The sequence below is a fragment of the Alligator mississippiensis genome, chromosome 1, assembly GCF_030867095.1.
Source record: "Alligator mississippiensis isolate rAllMis1 chromosome 1, rAllMis1, whole genome shotgun sequence".
NCBI classification, from domain to species: Eukaryota; Metazoa; Chordata; order Crocodylia; family Alligatoridae; genus Alligator; species Alligator mississippiensis.
The window spans coordinates 152682972-152696534 of NC_081824.1; the positions used below are offsets into that span (position 1 = coordinate 152682972).

General features: G+C 43.0%; 1 long non-coding RNA gene across 1 annotated transcript; it reads right to left on the minus strand.

The window, feature by feature from the left end:
- Positions 1-5065: 5065 nt before the first annotated feature.
- LOC132244470 (uncharacterized) lies at positions 5066-12592 on the minus strand. Its single transcript, XR_009455899.1, has 2 exons — positions 12486-12592; positions 5066-5225 (listed from the first exon to the last, which is right to left on the minus strand). It is a non-coding gene; the product is annotated as an uncharacterized LOC132244470 (long non-coding RNA).
- Positions 12593-13563: the final 971 nt, after the last annotated feature.

Consider the following 13563-nt stretch of genomic DNA (forward strand, 5'->3'; position numbering starts at 1 on the left):
CTTATACATGCATGGAAAGTCTAATGGCACATAAAGAGTCAGAGGAAAGGCAATCTTGTTCACAAATGCTGTGGCACCAGGAGCTGGTAGATATTCAGCCCCCTTTTCAGCTTTGCAATTCAGAGGGAGTTGCTTGTGCAAAATTAAGTACAGGTGGGGAGCATTTCTCACCAGCAAACTGCAGGAAGGAAGGAATTCCTTTCCTTTTGGCACCTTGAAAGAGTTGGAGACTATCTTCCTGACTGACACTTTAATGTGTGCCGCCATTCAAGGCAAGGTGATGGCACAGAAACAGTGGCAGCACAAATTACACTGCTCCTACAGGTGGCTCAAATAGAATCCAGGGCCCCACAACCTGAATGTCACAAAAATTTGTTCTTGGATGTGCATCTGACATGCTCATTGAGATTCAGACTGAGGAAGTCTGAATGCTTCCTGGGTCCTCAAAAAACCCCAGAGATAACATGTATCAAGGAAGAAGCAGAAACCACTGTTACCCTGGTTGTACCATGAAAATTACTTCAAACTTTCATTCTCTTCTACTCTCTGTTTCTTATGTGCTGACAGGATGCCACAGTGTTTGGGTTGGGAAAAGGAGAAAGTCCAATCTGTTTTCTCCACTTGAATTAAAACATCACCATGAGAACATTGTATTGGCCTGAAGATTGGTAAAACCCTCAGTTTATAAAACCCTCAGTTACAGTCTACATCAACCTGGCAACATGCCTCCAAGTAACTTGCTCAACATCAGACAAGTCAATTGAAAGGCCAAGACTAGATTCCAAGAGTTCCTAAGGGCCAGTCCCATGGATGATCCATATGAGAAGCCAGTGGCAACACATAGGGGGTGCACGGAGGTGCACGTGCACCCACTGAGAGCGCAGGTGCACCCCTTGACAGGCTGCGTCCCCCGCTTAGGCAATGGGCAGGGGGGGCAGATGGGAGCACCAGTGCCCCCCCTGCAAGTGCCAGCCGGGGAGTGGGAGCACCTTGGCCACTTCCGGGAGCACCATGGCCATTTCTGGGAGCGCCGTGGCTACTTCCCAGTTGGTGCAATCGGCTGTGGGGGGACTCCCCCCACCTCCGGTCGGCAAGATTGGCTGTGGGAGGAACCCCCCCCGGGTTGCTGACTGGCTGCTGGGGGGGCACATGCTCCCCCTGATTAAAGTGGCACCAGTCACCCAGGTGAGAAGCTGTCCCTTCAAGAGGCTCTCACCAGAGCCACTGATCAGATTTGTTCTTGGAACCAGTATTGTTGTGCAGGGGCTCATCTTGCACAATGCTGATCAGTTAGGGCTCAGGCACTGAATGAAGTTGACCCTGATCAGATTCCTTGGCTCTGAGTGATATCTGAACAATACAGCCCACATTCTGTTTGAATAGCTTAATCCCTATAAGCAGGCTGTTTGTTCTTTTCTTTCTTTTTTTAATAGTATTTTGTTATGTCCTGAAACACTCTGTTCTATTGTACTTCAGAACACTGAGGCATGAAAGGTTCCTTCTACCCAGTTCTCAATGATCAACAGACACATTAAAAAGAAACTGGTGGATTAAGTGTTTGTAAATACCTATGTCAACCTTCCTGGAGACAGTTCTCCAGCTACTCATAGAGCCCAGAAAGTGGCCATACAAGTTTCCTAACTTCACCCCACCAATTTGCTTTGACCCTGACCTGAAGGTGCTAACTCAGAGTATGTTCTCCTCAGTCATTCAGCTCCATAGCAGCTCTGCTGAATTTGCCAGCCAGAGTACCTTTTACAGTGCTGCTTTCTCTGATGCAGATGTCATTGCATAACTGAGATAGCTGGTAGCGGATGTCACTAAATAGCATATGATATTGGGAAGGAGGTGACTCCAACACAGATCATGATCTTTTGTAAAAACATTGCCAGGCCTATGTTGCAACAGCTTTGTGGGTGAGAGTTGAAGCTTTTTCATCGCTGAAACCTTAGGTTCCTGTTTACCAAACATTTGTTCACTTTTTATACATATGGGTGAATGAGGAAATGAACCACAAAGCTGGGCTTCAGTGCCAGAACTCTGCTATATGTATGTAAATCATTCTAATGCAACATTCTCTGCCTACTTCAAAGTTGAAAAACAAATCCATCTCCTGAGAGATGCTTCTCAAGAGACTTCTGCCACTTCCTGGTTCATGTCAAGAACAGCGTGAGAACAGACTTGTTTGGTGGGAAGCAGGTACAGCAGTCCCACTGAAATATTTATAAAACCCAAGACAAGTTGTTAACCTTACTACGTTTCCTCCGTATTTCACACCTTCCACCATCAGCCATATATCATATATAACACTCTCTCCTCCTTATCACAGAGAAGATAGAAAAGACCTATTAAGTCATCTGCTTCCCTGCCAGTTCTGGAATTTTTCTCATTTTCTATACTTTGCCTAGTCTTGTTTTAAGTATCCCAAGCAATGGCAGTTTCCATCACTCACCCAGAAGAGAATCATTCCCCCGCTCTAGAAGTTTTTGAAAATCCTATCCTTAATTTTTCATCATCTTTTTTTTCTCTTGTCTCTGCATGGATTAGACTAGGGGTGGGGAAAATATGACCCGTAGGCCAAATCCAGCCTGCCAAGGGATTTTGTCCAGCCTGTAACAGGTCCCTTGGCCCTACCAGCCCCAGGTGTGGGGGCCATACAGGGCTGTGGTGTGTGCAGCTGGTCCTGCCACCCCCAGTGGTGCAGCGGGGCTGGGATGGCATAGCAGCCAAACTCTGCTGCCCAGCAGCCCTGGTGGCACCAGCTCCTTAGGAAGTGTTTTTGTTTTGTTTTGTTTTGTTTTGTTTTTTTGGGGGGGGGGAGGGTGCTGACCTGGCCCGCAAAAGCTCGCAAGAACTCTCTAAGTGGCCCTCCAGTTCAAATACCTGCCCACCCCTGGATTGGACAGCGGTTTTCTAGGTAACCAAGGTAGCAAAGTCAAGAGCAGAGGGACAGGTGCTTTCTCAAATCTGAGAGGAGGAAGAGATTTTTTATTTCCAGTGCAAAAGGGGAAGTGACAATCACTTCAGAGTTGTGAAGGTTTTGCCACTATGGGTGAGTCAGAGAATTACCAGGAACACAATGTTTTGTGGCACATTTTGCCGCTGTCCGCTGTAATGTTTGTTCCCTTGTAAAGAACTTGTTCACCTTCCTAATAGTGCCTAGAAGCCTACTCCTTTTAAGGACTGCCTTATTTTATTCAAAATAAGAGGGCCCAATGCTAATCTTGGTGATCACAGCAAGACTCCACAGTAACTCCATGGAAGTCAAAAGAGCTGAATTAGTATAAGTGAGAGAAGAATCAGGACCAGAAATTGTGGATGACCTGAAGGGTGAGGAAATACTCCATACTGAAGTCTGAGCTGTAACTGCTACCTCCCTGTTCATACCACAGCCTAACCAGATTCACAGTCTTTCTTCCGCATGCCACAGCCTGCAGCACATGGGGACATCTGCCTTCTTTCAGCTAGAGAGGGCATTTTATTTCCTGCTTTACCATTCCACCCCAGGTTGGACTTCCCCAGTCATGTTCAAAGAAAGGAGATTTGTGATTGCACTGAATTCAAAGAGGTTGTTTTCTCAAGCCTTGAAGCTTGTGCGGAGGAGGATGGAGCAAGGCAGGGGGAGGAGGGGGGAATACAGCTGCTTTATCTCCAGTGGTTCTCCATCCAAAAAGGTCAGAATTTCCCTTTAAAAGTACACTTACCATACACACTCAAGAGCGTTTCAGTTGCCTCTGCCCACCGTTTCCTCTCTCCCTTCCCCCCACCCTTTTCTTCTTTTTTATGCAGGCCGCTGTCTTGTCTTTTAGAGCTCTGCCGCTCTCACATATGAGCTCAGACACTGGAGAAACAGCTGAAGCAATGAAGCGGGGGCAGGGGGAGGAGTAGGCTAATTAGAGGGCTGCATAAATCCAAGTAAAGAAGCCGTCAAATAAGAAACTAAGCAGTGGATAGTCATGCTCCACATGAAAGTACGCCTTGTTTGAAACAGGGAGGCAGCCTGGAGGGGTGTCCCTTTGCAGGTATCTTCCAAACTAGGCAGCAGTGGTGTGACAGCCAGGGTCCTGTGACAGCAGCAGCACGGTGGCAGCAGGGGAAGGGCCCACTGCAGCTGTGGCTAGAACAGCAATGGTGGTGGCTGCCATTCCTGTGTCCCCTGTAAGTGAGCTGGTGCCCTGGTCACCCATTCCTCCTTATGCTCCTGCTCAGCAGCTACCAGAAGGGATAAGGAGGTAAAAAGAGTTGGAATTGTCTCCATCACCAGACATTTTTATTAGGACATTTTTAGAGAATTTGCTTGGTAAAGGAGTCGTTTGCTAGGAGTGGGCATAGCTGTCTTCATATGAAGGTGGTGCTATGTGCTGCCTATGCAGCTAAATTCTCTTTCTAGCCACCTAGGTCTGTGTACCTCCTTCTCTTCCCCCTTCATGCTGCTCCTGCTAACTGTGGTTTCAGACCAGCCTAGTAAACTGGGGGCCAAAGGCTTGTGTGGACTCTTATTCTAGTGCAAAACAAGCATCTTTTGTTTTATCTTAAGTTAATTAGGAATCAGCTTAAGCTCAACCAAAAGCAATACAGAAATTTAGTTTAAATCATTAAAAAAAACCCCCAAACAATTAAGCTAAATCAGTGTAACTTTCTCCCACTGAGCAGGCTGCAGGAGGCCAGACTCTTCTCACTCACTCCCATACAACACCAGTGAAGTCAATGGGACAGTCTGTTTTCAATGATAACAGTCATCTGAATTCAGTGATTTATTTTGATGTAAGAGCAAAATCTGGGCCTTCACTCTGTTGATGGGCAAGTGTCTGGCTCTGTATTTTCTGTGGAGGTTTAGTCATTACTGCTGGAAAAAGCTCTGGTCCCTTTGTCTCCCTTGGATGGTTTTGAAGCAGTGCATATAAGGATATATTAGGTCTCAAAAGTCCATGGAGTAGGTGGGGGAGCGTGGCATAGTCATCACGTAAATCAGGAGGTTGACCTTTGTCTTGTGTTCTGCCAAAGTCCATTTGTCCCTCTTTAGCTGGGCTGGCCGTGAGCTTGGAATGTTAACTCTTTTTATTAAAAAAAAAGATCTTGTGAGGGCTTTGAAATGTAAATGCGAGGCAGGTAAGCTGAGTTCTTCCTGCCTTGATGTGAATGCTTACAGAGTTACCTCTGTCTAGTATGCTGCAAAGGAACAGCACTGCTGCAGTGCCTGAATCCTCACGAGGCCTCCTTTGCTGCTGCAAAGAGGAGAGAGAGAAAGAGCAGCAGTTATTAACATTCTTCTGGCCTTGACTTCCACCACAGATGCGAGGAGAGCTTCTGACTTGTAAATTATAAAAACAAGCTTCTGAAAGTCATGAATATGTCTTGTCAGCCTAAACTTCCTCTGGTTAAAATTTAATTACAAAAAACCATCCTGGCATCTACCCTTTCAATTGCCAGCATTCTCTAGGATACTGCCACTTTCTATTTCCTCCTGGGAGATGTGATTAACTTCCTCCCAAATTCATACTTTACCCCTTAAAAACCATTTTCATGTGCATTTATTACAAGTCAACTTTTTTAGAGATAAAAAGAGATTATGGGTACCTAGCATAGCCCACTTTAAAGGGGCTGGATTTTCAGCAGGTGAGCACTCAGCATTTTCTGGAAATCAGGACCTTCAGGCTGCTTCAAGTTGGACACTTTAAAATTGTGACTCCCCATGCACCATCATTAGATGCTTGAAAATGAAAGGTATATGCACCTAGGTTTGCATACATGCACATGACCTGCATAACCATCACCCTAGACAGAAATATATCTAGGAGATGCTCTTCAAAAACCTACATATACATTGCATGTAAGTGGACTATATAAACATCCCACTACTGTTCCTTCTATGAAAGAGAGTTGATAGGAATGGATTTAAAATAATTTTCTTTGTGCTCTTTTTTTCTTCTCTTTGTTATGCCCAGCTTGATTTACTGTTAATATTCAGTCCAGGTAATCTGATGCACTATTCAAATTCAGTTACATTGTCTGCATCTTGAAGTTATCAGTGGACATTATGCTTTTGATGATAGTTTCATTATGGCAAATGACACATATCTTGCTTAGAAGGCACAAGTAACACAGCACAACCCATCTTACCTTATGTGCCAAATAGCACCTGGACGTTATTTGCCTAATACTCAGTCAATTAAGTATGCTGCTTTTCTTAACTGAGTAGAAAAGCTGTTATCAGGCATATCAGTACAGGAATAAACATTGTCTTTGGTCATGCACATAAAAGTGCATTCTGCCAACCCTTACCCGTATTTATTCATTCAAGTAGTCCTGATGAAGACAAGAAGGCTACTTATATGAGCAAGAGTTTCTAGGACTGGGTCCTTGCTGAATATATAGGAAATGGCATATATTTATACCAGTTAGCTGTGTAACTGGACCTTGGTATACTTAGATGCATAATCGTTGAAATAGAATCTGGTCCATAGTCTCTGTTCCACTAATTCAAGTCAGGTTTACAAGGCTTTCATTGAGAAGAATTTGGCTCAAAGAATACAAATTCCTATTATCTACCATACCTGTAAATCCAGCAAATCAATAAGCTGTTTCACTTTGCTTGTGAGTACAACTGATGAGGGCTTTGCACTTGCAGCAACACATTATCATCAATCATTTGTATTGTGGTAGGCCCACACTTAAAGGTATTTAGGTGACTAATTTCCAATAATTTTAGTAGGAGTTTGGTACCTAAATACCAATAAGAATCTGACTCATAGTTCCTAGATGTCACAGTTAAGGTTCATGAACATGTGTGGCTAGTCATTGTACAAACAGGTAAGTAAAAAATGGTCCCTGCCAGGAACTCTAAATGTAGGATAAGATATGTTGCAGGTGACTGAACAGGCAAGTGTCAGAGGGAAATGGGAGAACAAAGAAACAGTAAAATAAATAGCTAATTGTTACATCCCATTTGGGGAACCAAAGAAAGATGAATGGCTTGGACTTCTTCTACCTTGTATGTTTTTGTTAGTTATGCTCTTTTGCTTCTTGATTCATGGAGACATTCATGACTACAGATTAAAACAAGATCCAGCCTTCTCAGGGTATTTCTACCTTTAATGTATAGGATTTAAATGTCATGCAAAGCTCAGATCCCTTGTTGATCCCTTGTTGATGGCTCCCATGAGACAGCAAAAGCTGTAAGAACAAATACAAATAAAGACAAGTACTTGCAATGCAAATACCGGACTCCTGGGCAAAGCCTACTAAGCTATCCCAGCCACAAGCACACAGAAAGATTTTCTTGCCTATTCATTGTTTTGGAGAAGGATTCTTGAGTTGCAAAGATGTAATGTGTCCCACTGATCCTGAGGGAATAGACAAAGCATTGTATAGTCATAACTAAGAAATAATAATGATATTTTTTTAATTGGGAGAGTTTGTATACATAGTAACACCAAAATAATTGGGAGCATTTGTATACATAGTAACACCCCAGTGGGATAAAACAATACATAATCTTTCTTCTTCCACCTTAGGGGAGAGCAACTTAGTTGCAATAATAACTATGCAGAAGTAAGGCTTTACTCAGCCCCCAACTATGAGTAGTCAGACTTTGTGGGCAGCATCACTCACAAGGTGGTTGGCAGAGCTTGTCTCATGCTTGTTTGAGTTGGTCTTGAGTATGACTCAGGCTCAGCTCTACTGACCCAGATCTTCCCCAAACATGACCACAGGCAAACACAGGTCACCAAAAGTCATTGAGTCCTTGGCGGCATTTTCTAAGTCTTGTTCTCATGTTGCCTCTCCAATGTGCTGGCCAGTCTTCCCTTTGCTCAGTACCCTCAACTCTGAAATGGTGACCTCCAGTACTCAGTAGGATTGGGTGGTCTGGGAATGTTTCTACCCAGAGAATCCAGACGGAAAAGAAGGGACAAACTGGGCAAGACAGACTGGACTCCATTGTATTAATTCAGAATAAATATTTCTTCCAAGCTTGTGCTAACCTTCTTTAAAGACATTAACAACAATAAAAACAGTTACTGCCTCTTTGTAAAACTTTATTTAGTCTTGGATTTCCCTGCTCTCTATATAGGATTAAATGGTTTTATGAACTATATAAATAAAAGGCCATTTGACTAAGCTGGCCAAACCTGCTAGCTCTCCTTTATAGGCTATAGCATATGTAGTTATTTATCGCCTGCCTGATAGTAACTTATGTATTGTCAATAAAAGAGTCTCAAAGAATCCTAAGACTACAGACAATACTGGCTAGAAGTGGGGAACAAATTGGTACAGCTGCTGCTTGCCAAGCACATGGAAGATGACCTTGGAATATAAGCAAGAGTGCAAGCATTTTAGTTGGGCCAGAGTTTACATCCTGGCATTGCTAGGAAACAGCTGTGAGCTGGAGAAGCATTCTGGTTGCTAGTAAGCAAAAAAGGGCAGGGCATGTTGCTTGAAGACTGCCTGCATTGGTGAACCATAGGCTTGTCCTTAAAGCAGAGAGCCTGCCACTCCAGTTGCAGTCACTGGGCCCCAAGTTGCCTGTGACAACCAAGTGCATGGCAGAAGAACTGAGGAAGGTTTCTCCTTTTCTTAGCCTTCACTTAGCCTTGTGAATGTAGAGGTTTGACCCCATCCCTGGCTTTACTAATAACAATGTATTGCAACAGACTGAATCTAGTCTATAACAGTGCACCCAGCCTGAATAATCCTTGGTCCATTTGGAAGAGCCATTTTTGTATTTTAACTGGCACCATGTGGAAACACCGATTGCTACAACAGGGCTGCAGTATGCTTCTCCTCGACTGCGGGGAGTATAGGACAGAAATGTTTCCATGAATCATGATAAGCTGACTCATTTGATCAACTGGAAGGCAAGGCAGGGTGGTACCTTTGAGACTAACATGTTCAGGGAGACATAAGCTTTCATAGGCAACAATCTGCTTTGCCAGATGCTACAACTTCAGACTATTTCTCTCATTCTGTCAGTTGTGCTACTTTCAACCCAGGTAGCCTACCGTATGGTTCTATTCTACGGGTTATAGCCTGGCTTCGAGATAGCCACATGAAACAGGCCATGCTGACCAAGAACATGGCACAGCCTGGCCAGCCACAATGGTGCTTAAACAGGATTGACACAATCACAGACCTGATTCCACAGAGAAAAGGGCCTTATTCTGCAATGAAGCAAGCAACCCCTCTGAGCTAGAGTTCCTGTCCCAGCTGTTGCCTTGAATTTGACTAAAATGATGAAAAGGATAGAAGAACGAAAGAGCTTGATTTAGAGGCAGTTCTCTGCAGACAAGTGTCACTTCCCAATTACTTAACATACATCTATACATACAGTCCCCACACATCAGAAGAGAGAGACTAACCACTGTCATCTTCCTCCACCATCTCAACCCAGTGAGGAAGGAACCTCATTTTCCTTCCTTATAGCAGAGAAAGTGAATATTTGTCTGCTTTCATGTACAGTCCCATCAGTTAAGGAGGGCAGCTTTGTCACTGGGGAATCACTAGATATTTGAGAACTAATGCTGAATACTAGCTGCTGTGTTTATTTGTATAGCAAAGCCCATAATGCAATTCCTGTTCATTGTTATCTCATATCTGTGAGCTCCAGAAACAAAGCAAAGGTTTTGGCCTGCTCCTATGTGCAGGAGTCTATTTTGAGAGTTCACTTTACTAACTAGGCCATAAACCTTTCTTAAAGCTTTAACTTTACAGGATGCATTTGTAATGCAAGACCTACAGGAACAGGGTGACCAGCTGTTCTACTTTCAATAGCATTGTCCTAGTTTGCAGGAAGCCAATCTACATAGCTGAGTGGCCAAATGTTCTACTTTTTGATACTGCTGTCCTACTTGTCCTACCGTGGGAAAGTGAGGGGTATGGCTATGCATATCAGGATGCCTCCCTTCCCCCCAGTGTGACACTGCACAAAAGGCCAATATCCATGCCAAAGGTATAGAAGATGTTTCCAATTGGGGTCTGATCATTCTTACATTTGTTGTCTGTTACCTTACATCTTTGTGAGGGTAATACTGCAAAGCGGACTACACTTTTAAACTTTACCTTTTTATTTGGATGTTTAATATACTCAAGTAATGTCAGTGCTCAAATCCCATCCACCTCGGTTCACTTTTTGGGCTTCAGCTGGAGCATGTCTTCCCATTGGGTCAGACTAAGCAGGGCAAGTAGGACTAGGTTTACATCCATCCCTCTCAGAGCGCTTAAAACACATACTTACATTTGAGTTCAACATATGTAAGCATGCACTGAAAACTTAAATCTATATTTAAGTACTTTGCCAGGCTCTAGCCATGGTCTACATATTGGTACCTCTGAGCAGTAGCACTGAGAACTGAAATTCAAGCAATTTAGGGTCATAACTTTAGAAATGTTTTTGAGCACAAAGGTTTCCCCTGGAAAGTGAAAAAAGCAAGAAGAAAGTCATCCTCCATAGCATTTCTGCCCTTAAATACTGTTAACATTGCAGCTTGCTGTTTCGATTTTAATACATTTTTGCCCATGTGACATGCATCACATTAAAAAGCAAGTGTTAGTTCAGATTCCCCTCTTGTCTTTCCACTGACACACCGGTTTTAGTGTTATTGGCCAATTTCTGCTTTTCAAAACTTCATGTTGTATCTGAAAAAGGAGGAACATTTGCAACAGTTATCAAAAGGCTTTGCTCTAGTTTTAACTGTTTTAGTACTCCTGGAAGGACCTGGAGGATTAGCCTCATAAAATGCAGCAGTTGGAACTGACATGAGACCACTGATGCATTAATCCTGTCCTGAAGTTAGTGGCAATCATGTGTGTGTTACTGAGAGGAGAATGTGGGCTTGTCAGCCATTACTCATTCTAGGTCAATGTTGAATCAGGGATCTAGAGGTAACAGCAATTATACAGTCAACACAAATCCCTCTAGACCTCCAGTTCTCCAGTTACTGTTTACACGGGATTCACATCCCCAAAGTCTAACTACTGTATTGGCTAAGTTTCCTGATATTAAGCAAATCACATTTAATAGGTACATAAGATTGACACTACAAATCAGGTCTGATCTTTCACACCTTCACCCTTCACAAATTATACTGTGTTTCTCTTTGATTTACATTGCAGTGTCAACCTTTTTTTAACCCTGGTTGAGCATAGGGTAGAAAGGCTGAGATGGGGAGGGGGGTGGTGTTTGGCAACAATAAGAAGCTATCCTCCTTTCTCTCTTCAAAGCTACATGTTTGTCTCCCATATCAATTATTAGCTTTTATATAAGTCAGGCAATGCATTTTTCAAAGGAGACGTACTGCTTCCCATGTTTTGACAGTTGGGCTTTTGTTAAAACATAATTAAACTCCTCAAAAAGAAGGGGACTGGAAATTCAATCTCCTCACTGTTTACACTTAAAGAAATCATTCTGCTTTTGCCTGTAAAAGTAGAATTCAGTTGTCCTTTGCTCTCTGCACTGAAAATAAATAGTGGGCTTAAGCATGCTGCCATTATAGCCATGCATAGTTGAGAGCAGAAAAAATAACATCTGAAACAGGATGAGCTTTTGATGCTACCTCCATATGACAGATTTTTAAAAAATATAACACCCGTGGTGAGTCACTAACATTCTGTGAATGACCCCCACAAAAGCAGGAAGTGTAGGCATGTGTTGTATATGAAATCCTCAGGCAATGAGAAGTTTTCGAAAAAGTTTGAGGCACTCCCCTTAACCCATTTTAACTGTGGTTCTTTGCACATCTGCAAGTTCTGACTGATGTATCTACCCCCTATTTGGTTGGGCTGCAGTAAAGAGGTCTGTTTTTCCTAGTTACTTGGGATTTCCTTAAATTCTAAGAAGAACACTTTAAAAAAAAAGTACAGCGTGAGCACACTTAAAGCAACCAGAGGAAGTCACAGACTGTGACAAGTTGTCACGGTCAAGTAATCTAATATGCAACAGAACTTTTGTGAGTTTCTGGAAAGATCATACCGAATACAGACTTCTGATTCCAGAGGTTATTAACTGTCAGGTATGTTTGGTAGGTGGGAGATGGAGAGTTGTGGCTCTTTTTTGGACACGGCAAAAAAGAAAAACCAAAATTTAGATTTTGAAAGAAAAAAAAAGCAAAAAAAAGCAAAAGACATTTTCTGAAATAAGCCAGATGTCGTCAGGAAAGCCATGCACAAATCCCTCTAACCTTGTTTGGTTATAGACGGAGGAAGGAATGCTCTATTGTACTCAGGGCATCTGAAGTTTACTTGACAAGTGGGGAGGGGTGGGGGAGCCCGGATCGGATCTAGCCAACCAAAACAGTAAAGCTACACAGCCCTCAAGAGCCAACCAAGAGATCAGGGGGCCTCACTCAGCTGTCCTCTGCACCCAGTGACCCCAGCCTCAGTATTAGTATGAACAACAGCATACTCTGACTTTGCCAGAGCTTACGCCATTATGCCAGACCCCACAGAGCAGGACTATTATTTTCCAGCAGTGTCAGAAAACACGCACGTACCGCACAGGATACAATACATTGCTGTTACCACTTGTGATGATTCTCTTCGGTTGCTCCTTGTGTTATTGTTCTAGTTTCCAAGCAATAGACAAGAAGGATGTGTTCTCCGTGAGTGGACTGATTCCTCACTTGGAGAGCAAATGAGTGGACCCAGACTCAGGAAATTCTTCTCCAGCCTATTGTTATTTATAGTATAGTTCCTGTTATTCCCTTGAACGGAAATAGCATAACAGCCAAGGCTGTGGCCAGGTTTACTCTTCCTTATTCCAGGATTACATAAAAATGTAGCTTTGGGTTTAAGATTTCCAGTCAAACTGATTCTTCCTCTCCATTGCTTCTTTTTATTGTTGAACACCGTGGATCAGTGATGCTATTTACAATGTGGAAACCCGAAAGATGGGCTGCCAGCTGGAGCTACTGTTTTAAGTTCTGCATTGAAGTGTATCACTAACCTGGGTCAAATGAGTTGATGCTTACAACTGAGCCAGCAAGTGAACCAGCCCATCTGCACTTCAGGCTCCCAGGATAGTAAATATTAGTGCATTTTAATCAGTGCTGGATATAATGGGCTATTTTTGACAAGGCTGCTCTGACAACCTGCATCCCTGTTTGTGGTTGTCCCTCTTCTGCGAGGTTGGATTAAACTTGGCCCTGGGTTAAAACTGTCCAGAAGAGGTGAAAAGGGGGTCAAATACTTTCTAACAGTAACCCATGTTATACAAAAAAAACTGTGGAAAGGAAACAGAATAGAAGCAAAGAAGCCACATAATCTCTGTTTACTTGGACTAAAGGAATCACTGGTTAGGGACTCTCAAGGTTTCTGGTGAAATTACATTGTGATTTTACAGCAGACCAGAATTACCTTAAAATGTGAACAAGTGACAATATTCAGGACTGTTGGAAATGTGTCTTGACAATGCTTTTAATCAAGAAAGTGTGGTATTCTCTTTGGATTTACCTTATTTCTGAAACACTTGGCAGTTTTGTTATGTGGCACAGGAGTTTTGAAGATCATCTCCAAGATCTCTTGCTTTGGTCACCAACACACACTGAGAAAACTGGGATTTGCCCTCGGACC